Source organism: Pantherophis guttatus, chromosome 1, assembly GCF_059756535.1.
Source record: "Pantherophis guttatus breed Tessera chromosome 1, ASM5975653v1, whole genome shotgun sequence".
Lineage (NCBI taxonomy): Eukaryota > Metazoa > Chordata > Lepidosauria > Squamata > Colubridae > Pantherophis > Pantherophis guttatus.
The window spans coordinates 153,811,999-153,827,062 of record NC_142063.1 but is presented as its reverse complement, the minus strand read 5'-3'; the positions used below and the strand labels follow the sequence as shown (position 1 = coordinate 153,827,062).

At 38.6% G+C, this 15,064-nt stretch overlaps 1 long non-coding RNA gene across 1 annotated transcript; it reads right to left on the bottom strand.

Moving 5' to 3' along the window:
• Positions 1-1,154: 1,154 nt before the first annotated feature.
• Positions 1,155-14,468, bottom strand: LOC132710804 (uncharacterized). The gene is made up of 2 exons (XR_009621520.2): positions 14,357-14,468; positions 1,155-1,385 (listed from the first exon to the last, which is right to left on the bottom strand). It is a non-coding gene; the product is annotated as an uncharacterized LOC132710804 (long non-coding RNA).
• Between the last annotated feature and the right edge of the window lie 596 nt (positions 14,469-15,064).

Here is a 15,064-nt window from a genome sequence, read left to right as displayed (position 1 = left end):
AATATACTGTAAAAATTACAAGCCTTTCAGCAATAACAATTTATTTTGCATAGTATAAAGATTAACTAACTGGAATTGATATTTACACAAAACTATAAAAGAGGGTGATACAAGAGCTAATAAAAATGAAAAATATGGAACTAAAAGGCTGGAGCTAATCCATGAATAAAAACAATCTAGACTATAAAATATGGCAAAAGATTAAGAGTTAGCATTACTAACACAAAACTATAAAATATTATGGCTCTAAACACCTAATACATTCTGTAAACCTATCTAACAAGAATGCCACATTAATAACATCGGACACCAGCTATTTATGTACAGTGTGTCAACACAGCATTACTTTAGAACCTATCAGACTAGAGAAGGAAGCATTATAGCCTAATGCATAAGATCAAAGAGACATACCCACAAATAGAAATTGAACAAGAATAATACAATTCAACAGTAGTGTTGATCTTTCTCTACTGATTTACTTGTTTCTATTTTCAATAGATTCTTGGCAACTTCAATTTAATGTACTTTATTTTAGCAGAGCAACATGGTCACCTGGACAGTATAAGGGGTATATTTTAAATGTTTTGAATACAATAATCGTATGCACTGAAAGAAGAGGACCTGCTCAGTGGATTCTAACTTTTTCAACCGAAAATAATGCATATGTTCCAAAAAATGGGTACTTCTTATATCTGCTCTCCAATATTGAAGAAGGGAGAACATTAAAACACATTAATGTGAAGGCCCTTGTGTCCTTTGGAAGCTCTGACTGAAGTTTGCCACTGTGCTATTGAATACCTTTGATTATCAGGAAGTAAAAGATTGGTCAGTCTATAGTTGCTTGAACTGAGTCCTTATCGTTCACAGTTTTAATCAGGCATGATAGGCTGTCTTTCATGGTTGCATGGTTTTGTTAAAGTGCTTCTTCTTATGGCCAAATCAGTTAAAAACCATATTATGGGTATTTAATGTGAGAAAACAACCAATGTCTATAACTGTATTTCCAATATAATACCCAGATACTTTACTATGTTATGGATACTTCCTTTGGCACCTACCAGCTCTACAGGACTCCTTAGATACATGTAGTGCCAGCCTCTCACTTCTTATTTACTAGATGAGGGAAATTCAGAAGAAGAAAAAAAAGCACACCATTGAGGAGGAATATTTATTTTGATTGATCATGTGCCATCAAGTCAATGTTAACTCTTAGCAACCCAGTGGGTTTTCTCCATAACAATCTGTTCCTAACTTGATATTTCAAGTCTTCCATCTACACATCACCACTATGAAGTCCATCCACTTTGCTGCTGGTCATCTTCTTTTCTTTCATCTTTCCCAGCATAAGAGCCTTCTCCAATGAGCTGGGTCTTCCCACAATGTGCCTGAAATAGGATAATTTGAGTCTTGTTATTTGAGGAGAAATAACCAATTGTTTATTCAATGATTGTTGAATCCCAACCTTACAAGAAAGATGATCGCCGAAGAATGAGAAGGCAATGTTTCAAGATATTGAAGATTATAGGACAGGAAATTCTAGACATGTGATTTGTTGGCAACTTTCTGGAGAGCTACACAGTCCTTGTCTGTGTATTTAGGGTACACAGTTTTCTTAAGTAAAACGGCCCTTTCAGGAGCAACAGCAGAGTTGGGGAAGTCCTTGTAAAGAGATGAAACATTGAGGTAGGACTTGTAGGAATAGGCAAAGAGAAGAGCAGTGTTAGGTGTTTTGTGCCAGCCGTGGCAGTTTCTTAAAAGGCCACCAGATGGGAGCAAAGAGGCACCTTTGATCCCACTGGTGGGTCAAGGGGCTCCGGCCCCTGCAGCCCCATTGGGGAGAGTTAATGGCCTTCTGGCCCCCTCACACACCTTGGTAAGGGAGGGGCCAAGGGCCCCTATAAGAATCACTGCACGGGGGCTGCTCTTTGGCTCTTGTTCTACCTTCCTACGGGACTGATCCATGGGCTCAATCCAGGCATGGATGCCTCCATGCCAAGGAACTATTTTATCTACTTTATTCCTAAATAAAGATTTAACTTGATAGCATCCTTGCGTGCTGACTTTTCTTGGAAGCGCCCTCAACGAACCATCGATCTTCGCAAGCAGGTCACACCCAAAAAACAGGGAAGAAGGATGTGCAGTCTCTTTTTTGTTTGTACCATCTATTTTTCTCTACCACATTAAACTGTCTCTCAGCCCTACACACAACCTTTCCTAGAAAACAAAAATAAGTGATTAAGCAAATGGGTATTGGCTGGAAGACATATTTATATGGTGATCCATATAAATGTTGATCCATTTATATGATTCTTCTGAATGAAAGAAGAACATAATTCAGGATACAGGCACATACAGGACTGAAGCTGGCAAAGTCAGAACAAAGAATGAGAGATCAGAAGTACTATCTCCTTTTTCTTTTAATTTTTTTAATTGCCGGAAATCTCACAGATACAATTGGGGCTAGGAAGCATGCCATATAAAGTGCACTCTGGGAGATATGTGGTGACAATGAAAACTGGTCAGTTGCTAACCAGCCCTGGACAACATCTTCGAATCTCGCTGTTTGAGAAAGTTGCAAAACATTCTCAGAGACTCTTCCCATCCTACTTACAATTGTTTTGGACTGTTGCCTTCTGGCAGAAGATACAGAACAATTAAAACTTGGACCACACGTTTTCTGAATAGTTTTTATCCCAAAGCTATAATTGCACTCAACAATGAACTAAAGGGCCGCCATCAGTGAGCTGTTGGACAGAATTACTTGGTCTGTTGTGTGGATGTTTGGGTGGTTTAGGGGTGGGGAATTTGTGGTGGTGGGGATGTTTGGGGATTGTTATGTGTGTTGGACCTGGTCTTTGGGTGTTAAGTGAATTTCGTTGTATGGGTATACTGTGTATACACGTACAATGACAATAAAGTAGTAGTAGTAGTAGTAGTAGTAGTTGTTGTTGTTATTATTATTATTATTACTATTATTAGTATTAGTATTAGCCCAAGGCAGGAGGCAGAGTATGAAGATCCACAGGGCTTCTGAGACCAAAGGTTTGAGAACTCCAGCCTTCCATTTTACAGGCTCTATTATCTTGCTGAAGCAATTATAATTATTTTCTCCTGTCATATTAAAAAAGACAGGCCTCCCATTGGGGGAGATGGACATCTCCCTGGATGGCACCAGGACTTTAAAAAAGGGAATGCATTCCAACTGATTCTATGACATTCATTAACACTAAGCATGGCATCTTCTGGGACTTTGGTCAATAGGAATTTGGAGGCGCAGTTCTGGTCCTATTTTTTGAATTTGATGTTAGATGACAACTGGGATTCTTCAATGTTTTAATTTATTCCTTTTTTTTTTCTATGAATAAAGTTCTGGAGAAAATGTAATTGAATGATATTGAAATATCCTTCAGTCTAATCTCAGATAAGTTGTTGCAAAGAGAAGATGAAGGGAAGCCCTGAGTTTACTACTGTGAGGAAGAAAAATCAGTTAATAAAAATGTATCAAAAGTTACTTGGAAATTGAGTTATTCCTGGAAATCTATTCACTCATGGCATAGCCAGCGCAACCAGCCTCTAGCAGTAATTATTACGGCTGAGAATATTTATGATTTGGAAGGGGTATTTTGGAATGCATGGGAAAACAAGCATGGTATGTCTTATGTGTGTCTTTTTTAGGGGGGAGGGGCTCATGTGGAAACCTGAAGAAAACACATTACATTAAAGAGGTGCCATGTTAGCAATAGCAATAGCACTTAGACTTATATAATGCTTTACAGTGCTTTACAACTCTCTCTAAGTGGTTTACAGAGTCAGCATCTTGCCCCCAACAATTTGGGCCCTCAAGTTTACCCACCTCGGAAGGATGGAAGGTTGAGTCAGCCTGGTGAGATCTGAACTGCTAAATTGTAGCCAGCTGGCAATCAGCAGAAATAGCTTGCAGTACTGCACTCTAACCACTGCGCCACCATGGCTTATTAAAGCAGATATGTCTTTAACACAACCTACCCTGTTTCCCCCAAAATAAGACATCCCTGTTAATAAGCCCAATTGGGCTTTTGAGCGCATGACAATAAGTCCAAGCGCTTATTTCAGGGGTCTTATTTTCGTGGAAATATGGTATTAAAATAGCCATATCTTGTGCCATAAATTTGAAAAAATGTGTGGTTACTTAAAATGCTTCTGGGATGTATGCATTCCAAGCATCCATTTTGAATAATTTTTGCAGCATGTATGTACAGCCCAAGTAATTATATGTTTACATGAAACACATTCCCTTCAAAATGCAAGGTCAAGTAACTTTTCCTTACCACTTGTAAAGAAGCATAGCATTTATTTTCAGCTATGTTAGACTATGGCATGATACTATGTCATACTTTGATCTGCTTATGAAAGATGCATTTTCATAAAGCCATGCCCACTTTTTGTTAATGTATAGCCCTTTTTTTTTGTAGAGGCCATAATGTTGAGTCAGAAAGACATGCTGAAACACTGAACTTTGGAATTGCCATACCTGATGAGACATGTTGGGAACAGAGTCCAGTAACCTATTTCAATATTACCTGGGAAGACTGAAAGTCGGTACATTGACTCACCTTGATTGTCTTATTGCAGTTTCAGTGTTAAAAATCTCACCTACACAGGACAGAATTATAAACTAGACCCACAGTAAGTAAAAGGATCTTAGCTCTTTGCTTACAATCCTATCATCCGTAAGTCCTTTTGATTGATTGAGAAACTTCTAAATAGATAACCATAGGCTTCTACCATAATGTTCTACCGTAATATTTTTAAATATTTCTCTTCTTTTTAAATCTCTTCTCCTCCTGCAAATAATCAATAGCAGTAAAGTAATAAAAAAAATACAGAAATAATGAATTTTTAAAAGGGGAGAACTGAGAATTGTTTAAACTAAATTCACATGCTACAACAGGAGTGTCAAACTCTATTTCATTGAGGGCCACATCAGGGTTGTGTGTGACCTCAGGGGGGCGGAATGGGCGTGGCCAGGGTAAGTGTGGCCAGCTCGACATCACTCGTATCAGGGACACCTGTGGAGGCCCGAGTGCTCTGCCAGTGAAAACAGGCTCCTGAAAATGGAGCCAATGAAAATGCAACCCTCTGCCAACCCTCTGCCAATGAAAATGGAGCTCGGGAGGGCCACACACAGCCCTCCCAAGCTCTGTTTTCACTGGTAGAGACACCGCGGGCCGATTCTTTGCTGTTTCCAGGGTGGCCCTGCGGGCCAGATCTAAGTACCCTGTGGGCCAGATCCAGCCCCAGGGCCTTGAGTTTAACACCCTGTGCTACAATTAGCTATACAGATAGTCCTCAACTTACAATAGTTCATTTAGCGATTGTTCAAACTTATAATGGCACTGAAAAATGTGACTTAATGATTATTTTTCACAGTTATGACCTTTGCAGCATCCCCATGATCATGTGATCAAAATTCAGATGCTTGGCAACAGGTTCATATTTATAACTGTTGCTGTATCTTAAGGTCATGTGACACCCTTTGGTGACCTTCAGACGAACAAAGTCAATAGGGAAGCTAGATTTACTTAAGAACCGGGTTACTAACTTATCAACTGCAGTGATTCACTTAACAATTGTGGCAAGGAATGTTATAAAATGGGGCAAAACTCACTGAACAAATGTTTCACTTAACAACAGAAATTTTAGACTTAACAACAGAAATTGTGATCATAAGTCAAGGACTACCTGTAGTTGTTTAACCCTGGCTTGTTCAGCACAACTGTTTGGGTTCATAAAAGGTTTTTAGTCGCAAGCCCTGGTTTACAAACTCTAAAGGCTATGCTCACAAAAAAACTATATTATGATATGATGAGGAGTGAATTTATTGAATTGATACCTATTCTAATGACAACAATTTGAAACATAATCTTCAGCATCTCCAAATAGAGCTGGAAAACACTCATGTCTAAATCCCATTAAAGAATTGCTACCAGCCAATCTGGATTTCCCCTGTGTATTTTCTGTGGAACAGCCTGTTCGGATCTTGCATTGAAGAGTTGACCAGCAGATTCTCAAATCAGCTCAATGGATCCATTCTAACTACTCCAAACTGCAGGTAGATAAAAAACTAAGGATTGTATTAACATATCAGCAAAACAAACAGTGTAACCTGCTTCACCCGCAGTGCCAATCAGAGGCCAAAAGTGTCAAATATATGGAGGGACTCCAGCTTACAGGTAATCCTTGATTTACAACCAGAGGTGGGTTTCAGCAGGTTCTGACCAATTCTGGAGAACCGGTAGCGGAAATTTTGAGTAGTTCAGAGAACTGGTAGTAAAAATTCTGACTGGCCCTGCCCCCATCTCTTCTCTGCCTCCCGAGTCCCAGCTGATCGGGAGGAAATGGGGATTTTGCAGTAACCTTCCCCTGGTTTAGGGAGGGAATGGTGATTTTACAGTATCCTTCCCCTGCCACGCCCACCAAGGCACACCCAGCAAGCCATGCTATGCCCACCAAGCCACACCCACAGAATCGGTAGTAAAAAAATTTGAAACCCACCACTGCTTACAACAGTTTGTTTAGTGACTGTTCAAAGTTGCAACGGCACTGAAAAAAGTGACTTATGACCGTTTTTCAGTTATGACCTCGCAGCAGTCCCCATGGTCACATGATCAAAATTCAGGCGTTTGGCCACTGACTCATATTTATGACAGTTGCAATGTCCTGAGGTCATGTCATCCCTTTTGCGACCTTCTGACAAGCAAAGTGGGAGGGGGGGAAGGAAGCCAGATTCACTTAACAACCAGTTTACTAACTTATCAGCTGCAGTGATTCACTTCATAACTGAGGCAGGAAAGGTCGTAAAATGGGGCAAAACTCATTTAACAAATGTCTCACTTAACAACACAAATTTTGGGCTCAGCTGTGGTTGTAAGTCGAAGTCTATCTGTATTTCTGAAAAGCACAGATGCATAGATCGAGACACAGGTACTGTGTTAAGCCACAGTATAGTTCCTTTATGGGTAACTTAATTCAAGCCAACAAACCACGAGTTAAACAATTCATGTCTTAGTATGGCACAAAACAGTCTGAACTGATAACATTAGGGTACCTGTAACAATAGCTTGAGGAGATGCGGTGGCTCAGTGGCTAAGACGCTGAGCTTGTCAATTGAAAGATCGGCAGTTCAGCAGTTCAAATCCCTAATGGGGTGAGCTCCCATTACTTGTCACAGCTTCTGCCAACCTAGCAGTTTGAAAGCACGTTAAAAATGAAAGTAGAAAAATAGGGACCATCTTTGGTGGGAAGGTGTCAGCATTCCGTGTGCCTTTGGCGTTTAATCATGCCGGCCACATGATCACGGAGACGTCTTCGGACAGCGCTGGCTCTTCGGCTTTGAAACGGAGATGAGCATCGCTCCCTAGAGTCGGAAACGACTAGCACGTATGTGCGAGGGGAACCTTTACCTTTATCTTTAACAATAGCTTGACTTTACAGTTAATAAAAACAGTAGCTGTCTTTTCAGGTTACACTTGTTCACCGTTCCTTTAATAAATGTAAAAAGTGCTGGGCCATATGGTGGGCCATCTGTTTGAATAGGATAGTAGTTAACTGGGCTTAGAGCTTATGTTTAGCTATTATGTTTAGCTACCTTGTGTCTCTGGCTCTACACAAAACAATGGAACAATGAAGTCTACATTAGACTTCTCACACATATGCGCTCCTTCTCTTTTTTCTTTGGCACTGTACATGTGTTTTCTACAATTCCTTTAGAAGCAATTCCTTTAGTTGCATATCAGTTAAAACATCTAGAAAAACATTTGACTCAGAAATATAAATTGCATTATAAGAAATATTATATAATACAATATAAATTTCCCCAAGGTTTTGTTGAAATGCAGAATTTCACTACCGTACTCCTTTCAGCTGGTCTTCCAATACACCCACCCACACACCCATCTTTCTAATCCCTCCTCATTTGAAATTGCTTTCTTCTGGCTACAGCTGATCTGGTCAGCCACAGCAGCAGCTGTAGGAACAGCAAATGCCAGACTGCAATTCATGTTTCAGGAATGTCTCCTGTGGGGGTTGGTTGGAGCAATAACTATCCGGTGCAGTGTTTTTCAGAGTCACTCAAATAACCAGTAATAGAAAAAAGGTGTGGTTGACAGGTTTTCTTTCTTTCCATGTCTTTGCAACAATGCCGGTGGGTTCGGTCAGGAGTTTTATAAAAGGCATAGGCTAAAAGATTAACTCACCATGAGATGTAGAAGGTTGGGACTGAGTGAACTCATGGAATATAATAAGAGGGTAATCACGTCCATCCAGTAATATATATATATTTTCCCCTATGCTAAAAGACACTAATCACACATGTCAAAATGCATCTATCATTTTAAAACTACCATTTAATACATCTGCAGTTTTAACTATTTTATTGTATTCAGCAAAAGACCCACTTTATATCTTTTGACTAATGAGGAATCAATGTCTAATGTTTAATAAGGAAATGAAAAATGTAATACAACCCTTTGGAAAAAATGGCTTAGCACTCAAGAAAAGGTCACGAATCCGAATAGCATATTCTCTGAGTAATAGTGATTTGTGAAGTCCTGAACCTTATTGGAGTTGGTGAGGTTTCTTCAAGAATGAAATTAACCTCCCTTTCCTCTAAGTTAAAAACTTCTTTTCTGAAAATGCTTATGACAGAACCTGAGACTTCCTGCCCACGTTGCCTGGACATTTCACTGTTATTCACAAGGGGAAGTTATAGTAAATTGCACCTGAGTGGAATCAGGAGTTACTTTTGTTTTAGTTGGACAATGTTCCTCCAGGCCTTCCTGTCCTCTACCATCCCCCAGAGGTCCATTTAAGCTCATGCCGACAGCTTCAGTGACTCCAGCCAGCCACCTCGTTCTCTGTCGTCCCCTTCTTCTTTTACCCTCAATCGTTCCCAGTATTAGGCTCTTCTCCAGTGAGTCCTTCCTTCTCATTAGGTGGCCAAAGTATTTGAGTTTCATCTTCAGGATCTGGCCTTCTAAAGAGCAGTTAGGGTTGATCTCCTCTAGGACTGACTGGTTTGATTGCCTTGCAGTCCAAGGGACTCGCAGGAGTCTTCTCCAGCACCATAGTTCAAAGGCCTCAATTCTTTGATGCTCAGCCTTCCTTATGGTTCAACTTTCACAACCACAAGAATTACTAATTCCATTCTTTTTGGACTAAATAAAATTCCCCATCTTGTTTCCTGATTGGGGTGATCTTTCAATCTACGTTTAACGCCAGGTTCTAACTCCTCCTATTATATCTAATATATCTCAATAATCCTGTTATTCATCTCTTTCTCTGCCTCCATAGTGCCATTCGGAAGTTGTCTGAATAATGGTTTCTATGTGGTAAAGCCACCGTAGTTGAGGAAGGATAGGTTGCAGATCAGTTGTGAGAGGTCAGCAAGGCATTTGGGAAAGAGAGATGCAAACAGGTACTGTGATCTAGATGTCATTTTCAGTACAATTATGTAGGAGGTATCCAGAATAGCAACTACACAGATTCTAAAGACTCTGTTCCAAAGGTTGTAATGTGAGGATGGGGCCATGCTGTTAGGCTACTGAAAGGTTCCATTGGACCAAAGCTCTTTAATACCTATTTCAAATTGTTGATGATCTGAATTCACCTTCTCTGTATTACCTTAACTGCACAGTAGAGGAGTTGAGCTATTGTCTTGGTAGGATACAGGAATGTTATGGTGTGGAGTCAGAAATAACTATTCAACAGGCCATGGTTGGAACAACATTTCCTGAAAGAGGAGACATATCTATCAATATAGACACTTTCGTGGTTTGGAACACCTTTGATCTGATCAAACTAAAGCCATTCCTGGACAGAGATAGCCTGATCATATTAATCTGTTACCCTGGTGTGGCCATATTGTATCATTCTGCAGGAATTAGAGAAAGGGACATCCTCATGTACTGTCAAGCCCACTTCAGGATGCGGATGCCTGGCTTTAAATCCCACAGCGTCCAAATATTTGGAGGAATATCTCTTCCTCTTGCTTTTTAAGGCCTTCAAAATACGTCCTTGTTCCATTTAACTGTTAAATTTACATAAGATGTAAAGAGCTACAACTAGCATCCATTCAATGTTGTTTTTGATGCTGAGTTTAAAAAACCTTGTTGCCTCCCTGTTCAATAGCCATGCCTCTTAATTTATTGTATTGATTTATTTTTAATGTGTATCTATACAATACATGTACATACACACACACACACATACACGCATACCCATGAATTATTGGGTCATCCTTTTGGAGATTTTTTCATTACTTAAACAGACAAACAGAATGACCACAGGCAGATTGCTATTATTTGAGTTTTAAAATTAAAATAGAAAATATCATTTTTCTAAAGAAAAAAGATGCACAGTGAGATATATAGATGCTTTTTGTTTAACAAAGGATGCTTTTGATGACATTTGTGGTTGATCTGCTATTCTTTTTACTACAATGCTGTACACTGCCATTGTTACCTCAGAACAATTCCTGCCAGCTTCTCCAGTAAGTTGTAGGAAGCTGTCAAAACAGATTAAAAATAGGATCGTGTGAGTTCCTGAGGTCTAGGGTGGGACTGATCTTCCATGATCTCTGGCAGCCGAAGAAGATGTCTGTCTAAGCTCAGTTGGAAGGAAGCAATTGAAAAATGAAACATTTGGGCAAGGACAAAACTATAGTAGTTAATGTATTTGACTGACTCCAGAGAGATTCAGTTTCTACTCCATCTGCAGTCTTAGCATCCCACTTGGTGACTTTCAGGCCAACTTACCTCATAGGGTTGTTGAGAAGAAATATAAGCAGATGGAGCACTATGTATGTGCCTTGATTTCCTGAACAAAGATGAGGTATAGATAGATGATAAGAGATACAAGAGAAGGGACACATAAAGCAATAAAAACATCCAGGCCTTTCTTCATATACCTTAAAATTGTTGGTTCTTTAAGAACCACATGATGAGTTAATTCTTTGCTGCTAGCTAGGGGAGGGAGGGAGGGATTACTAGACTGGCTGGGAAACTGTCACAGAACATTGAAAATGAAAATTACATTACCATAGCAGCAGCCCAGCAGTTACAACTTCTCCAAATTTTATAATCTCAGGAGTCATGGGTCCCAGATTTTGAACACATTCGGTAAGTTAACCCACTTGAGGTACCGTGGTTCAAAACTTGTTGTCCTATTTTACACTATTTTGCCCAGTTCTAGGTTATGACAATAACAGGATGAATGGGTGGATGGATGGATGATAGATAGATAGATAGATAGATAGATAGATAGATAGATAGATAGATAGATAGATGGATAGGTACTGTAGATAGTTGATAAATAGAGGGTAAATAATTTGTATATTCCTCTGGGATTCTTGGAGGACCTGTGTATTCATTTCAATTAATTTTTATGTGCCATTCCTTCACAAATTATGATCCTGATAAATTATAAGTATGGCACTTACAAACAATAGTTTTTCTTTTCTTTAAACAACAGTTCACAAAATTATCTTTTTATGTGTTTCCTTAATGTTTGCTAGAAAGGAAGTTATTATCCAAACACACAGTCTACTGTATCCTGTTTGAGGACTTGGCGTTAATGTTTTAAAAACATTTTTAAAATCATAATGTTGGGTTAATGTTTTTTTTTAAAAAACAACAAAATAATAAATAAATGTGTAATATTTAATATGTAAGAAGGTTTTGAGGGTACCCCCCCCCTTCAATGTTATCCTTCATTGTGAACTACAAATCAAATACCCATTTTTGGCTGGGGGAAAAGTATCTTATTACATGAAGTAATAATATAATTTGTTCACATTTGATTAAATATGGAATTAGAAAAATAGTTTACATATAAAATAGTATTGGTTTGAGATCTTATTGAGCCTTACAAAGATCAAACAGGGATGCTTTAAAAAAATGATTTGCTGCTTACAGTACAGTGCCTTACGTAATGAACTGTAATTTCCTTAATATGCTATTGTTTTGTTCAGATTGCAACTCTGAAAATAGAAAATACAGTGCTACTAGAAAACACTAGTGAATAGATACTAATTCATCAAAGTTTCTGTTGTCTCTTAATCTGTACTATTTTTGCTTGTGATTCTGTAAGGCACCAATCAATTTTTTAAATTCCATCTGCCAACTATCAGACAATTTATCACACCAGACCCTGCAATTTTTGCTTAGAGTTTTTTTCCCCCCAAAATAAGAATTTGTAATGAGAAGATTGTGCATTTTCTCAGAACTAAGCTACAATATTTTCTTCTTAAGAAAATGCAAATATGTTCCTAATTTGCACAGTTAGTTCATTAGAAGACAATGACCATATAATCTTTTGGCACAACTCCCAGTTGTCACAGCTAATTTGGCCAATGGTGAAGGATGCTTGTTATTCAGTAGCATCTGGAGAACCATAGGTTATCTACCCTGATTTAGCCCAGAGCCTCTTACTGCCTCTCTGACCCACCCATTACCACTTTGCAGCTGCATTGCACATCTGGTCTATTCAAGCCTCCGAATAAAATCCGGAGGTGACAGAATAGCCAGCATCATCTCATCGCTTCATCATACATTTTGATGTGTTAAAAACTTCCATTTTAGAAGAAAAAGAGGGGGAAAGGTTGTAGTCCATCCCTCTTCCTGTCAAGTTAGTTTCTATTTGCAGAAGGCTGGGTTCCTTTCTTTTCTTTCCAGATGGGAAGCATTTAAATATGACATTCCTCTGATCTGAAATGCATATCAAAACTGTGCCATCTTATTCCCATCTCATTCCCTTGTGTTACTGAGACTAACACGAGGCATATTTTTTCACCAATAAGAGCACTGTTAATGAATGCTTAGATTTTATCTTCATTGTTTAGTTGAAATCTCAGCAGCTCAAGCAGTATATGTTTCAAGAGTCAGTCATGGAACTGTTTATATTTCCCAAGTCTGGATTTGCTTGATATTTATTCAACTGGTTGTGTCATTTAATGGTCTCTATATCTTTCCTCACAATTCTGATCCATAAACTCCAACACTTTTAATATCTGGCCAGTTAAATTACTTTATTTAAATGGCCTATTATGAAGTGGAACACTCAAAGCATTGAAATAATATGAGGTCTGGAAAATAGAAAGAAGAAGAAGAGGAGGAGGAGGGGTGGGAATATGAATCCTTCAAGGAGTAACACAAGGTGGGGGCAGTGGTGGGATTCAAATTTTTTTACTACTGGTTCTGTGGGCGTGGCTTGGTAGGCATGGCAGGGGAAGGATACTGTAAAATCTCCATTCTCTCCCCACTCCAGGGGAAGGTTACTGCAAAATCCCCATTTCCTCCCGATCAGCTGGGACTCAGGAGGCAGAGAATAGGTGGGGGCAGGGCCATTCAGAGGTGGTATTTACTGGTTCTCTGAACTACTCAAAATTTCTGCTACCGATTTTCCAGAACTGGTCAGAAACTGCTGAATACCACCTCTGGGGGTGGAGTGGAGATGAAATAAAATGTCTGATACAGAATTTGTACCAAGGGTGAGTTCTACTTACCTTTACTACTGGTTTGCATCATGCCCATGCAGATGCATAGCTTCTGCGCATGCGCAGATCACCTATGATGACGTCTGGGTCAGTGGGTGGAGCCTCCCACCGGTTTTACTACCGGTTCTTGTGAACGGGTCTAAAACGGGGGCAACCCACCACTGATTTGTACACTAAAGATAAAGTCAGAGATACAGTAGCAGCTTCTATAGAATCTTCTGTGGAGAATCTCCATTTTATTAAATAATATCCCATAAAAGTTAATTAGCTGTGTACCATGGAATAAAATTTAGAAAGTGATGGATGACGGGTAATTCTGAAGGAAGAATAATGTGTTTTGTGCCAGAGATTTTAACGTGACATTTTCCTAGAAGTTGGCACAGAGCTGAATCCAGCTATCACTGAAGTCTCCTAAATTGTACTGGTTTTAATGGAGGAAATGAAACATTTTCCCACAATTCAAATAAATGGGACTTTTTAATTCTATCTGGTTTATTTATTTATTGCCTATGGAGCCATGAAAACACTTGACTCAAAATAGGTAACACACAAAGAATCAAATGTTGAAGAAGAAAGTCATCACATGGTAATAAGTTAGCCTTTCATTTTTTTAATGATATAATCCAATTAGAGAAAATTTTAAGAATTCAAGAACTAGAGTTTATTATCTATTTTTTGAAAGATCTATCAGTGAATTTTAATTAAATAGAAGTCCTAGTTCTGATCCTATGTATGTATCTTTAGAGTATGCCCCAGTTAGTAAACCTATCTAACTTTTGAATCAATGTACCCAGCAATAGACATTTCCAATGCATTCAAACTTACTTGAATCTGTTAAAAGAACATGGAGAAGATCAGCCAGCATCAATTACAAAGCCAACTGGATCAGCAAAATCAATGTCTTGATACATATTCCTTCGATGACATCTGGAGAAAATACATTTGAGTTTATTGCATGCTTATAAAATTCTGTTATCTATCATTGTCCAGCCAATTTTCTAGTAATTCCCATGGCGTAAAAATATTTCATTTATAGCAATCCTTCAACAATAAATTGAGATTCTTGCAGATTGGGAAAAAAACAAAGCAAAGACTCCAGTAAATCAAAATTAATTATTAGTTTGTCTTCATAGTGGGACAATGATGTCCTTTTTCAGCAGCATTCCTCAACATGTTGCCCTATATCTTAAACTTCAACATACTCTCCAACCAGCATGGAAGGACAGGACAGCTCCTTTGCCCTAGTCTTTGTCTATTCTTGCAGCGCTGTATTTCACCTGACAATGTTAATGTTTTGGTTGAATAGTATACTGTATATGCAATAAATGCAGTATAAAGTTAGTTTCTTCTTTGGTTCCATTTTTAGATAAAAGTCTTTGTAAAAACAGAATGTGTACTGTATATAATTTTCTTGGCCTTCTGGTCAACAGCTTTTGAATAATATTTGGCTTTCATTAAACTATATATTTTATTTTTAATTAAAAAGGATAAAAGGGAATTCTGAACACCCTAAAAGAACTTTGTAACAGATAC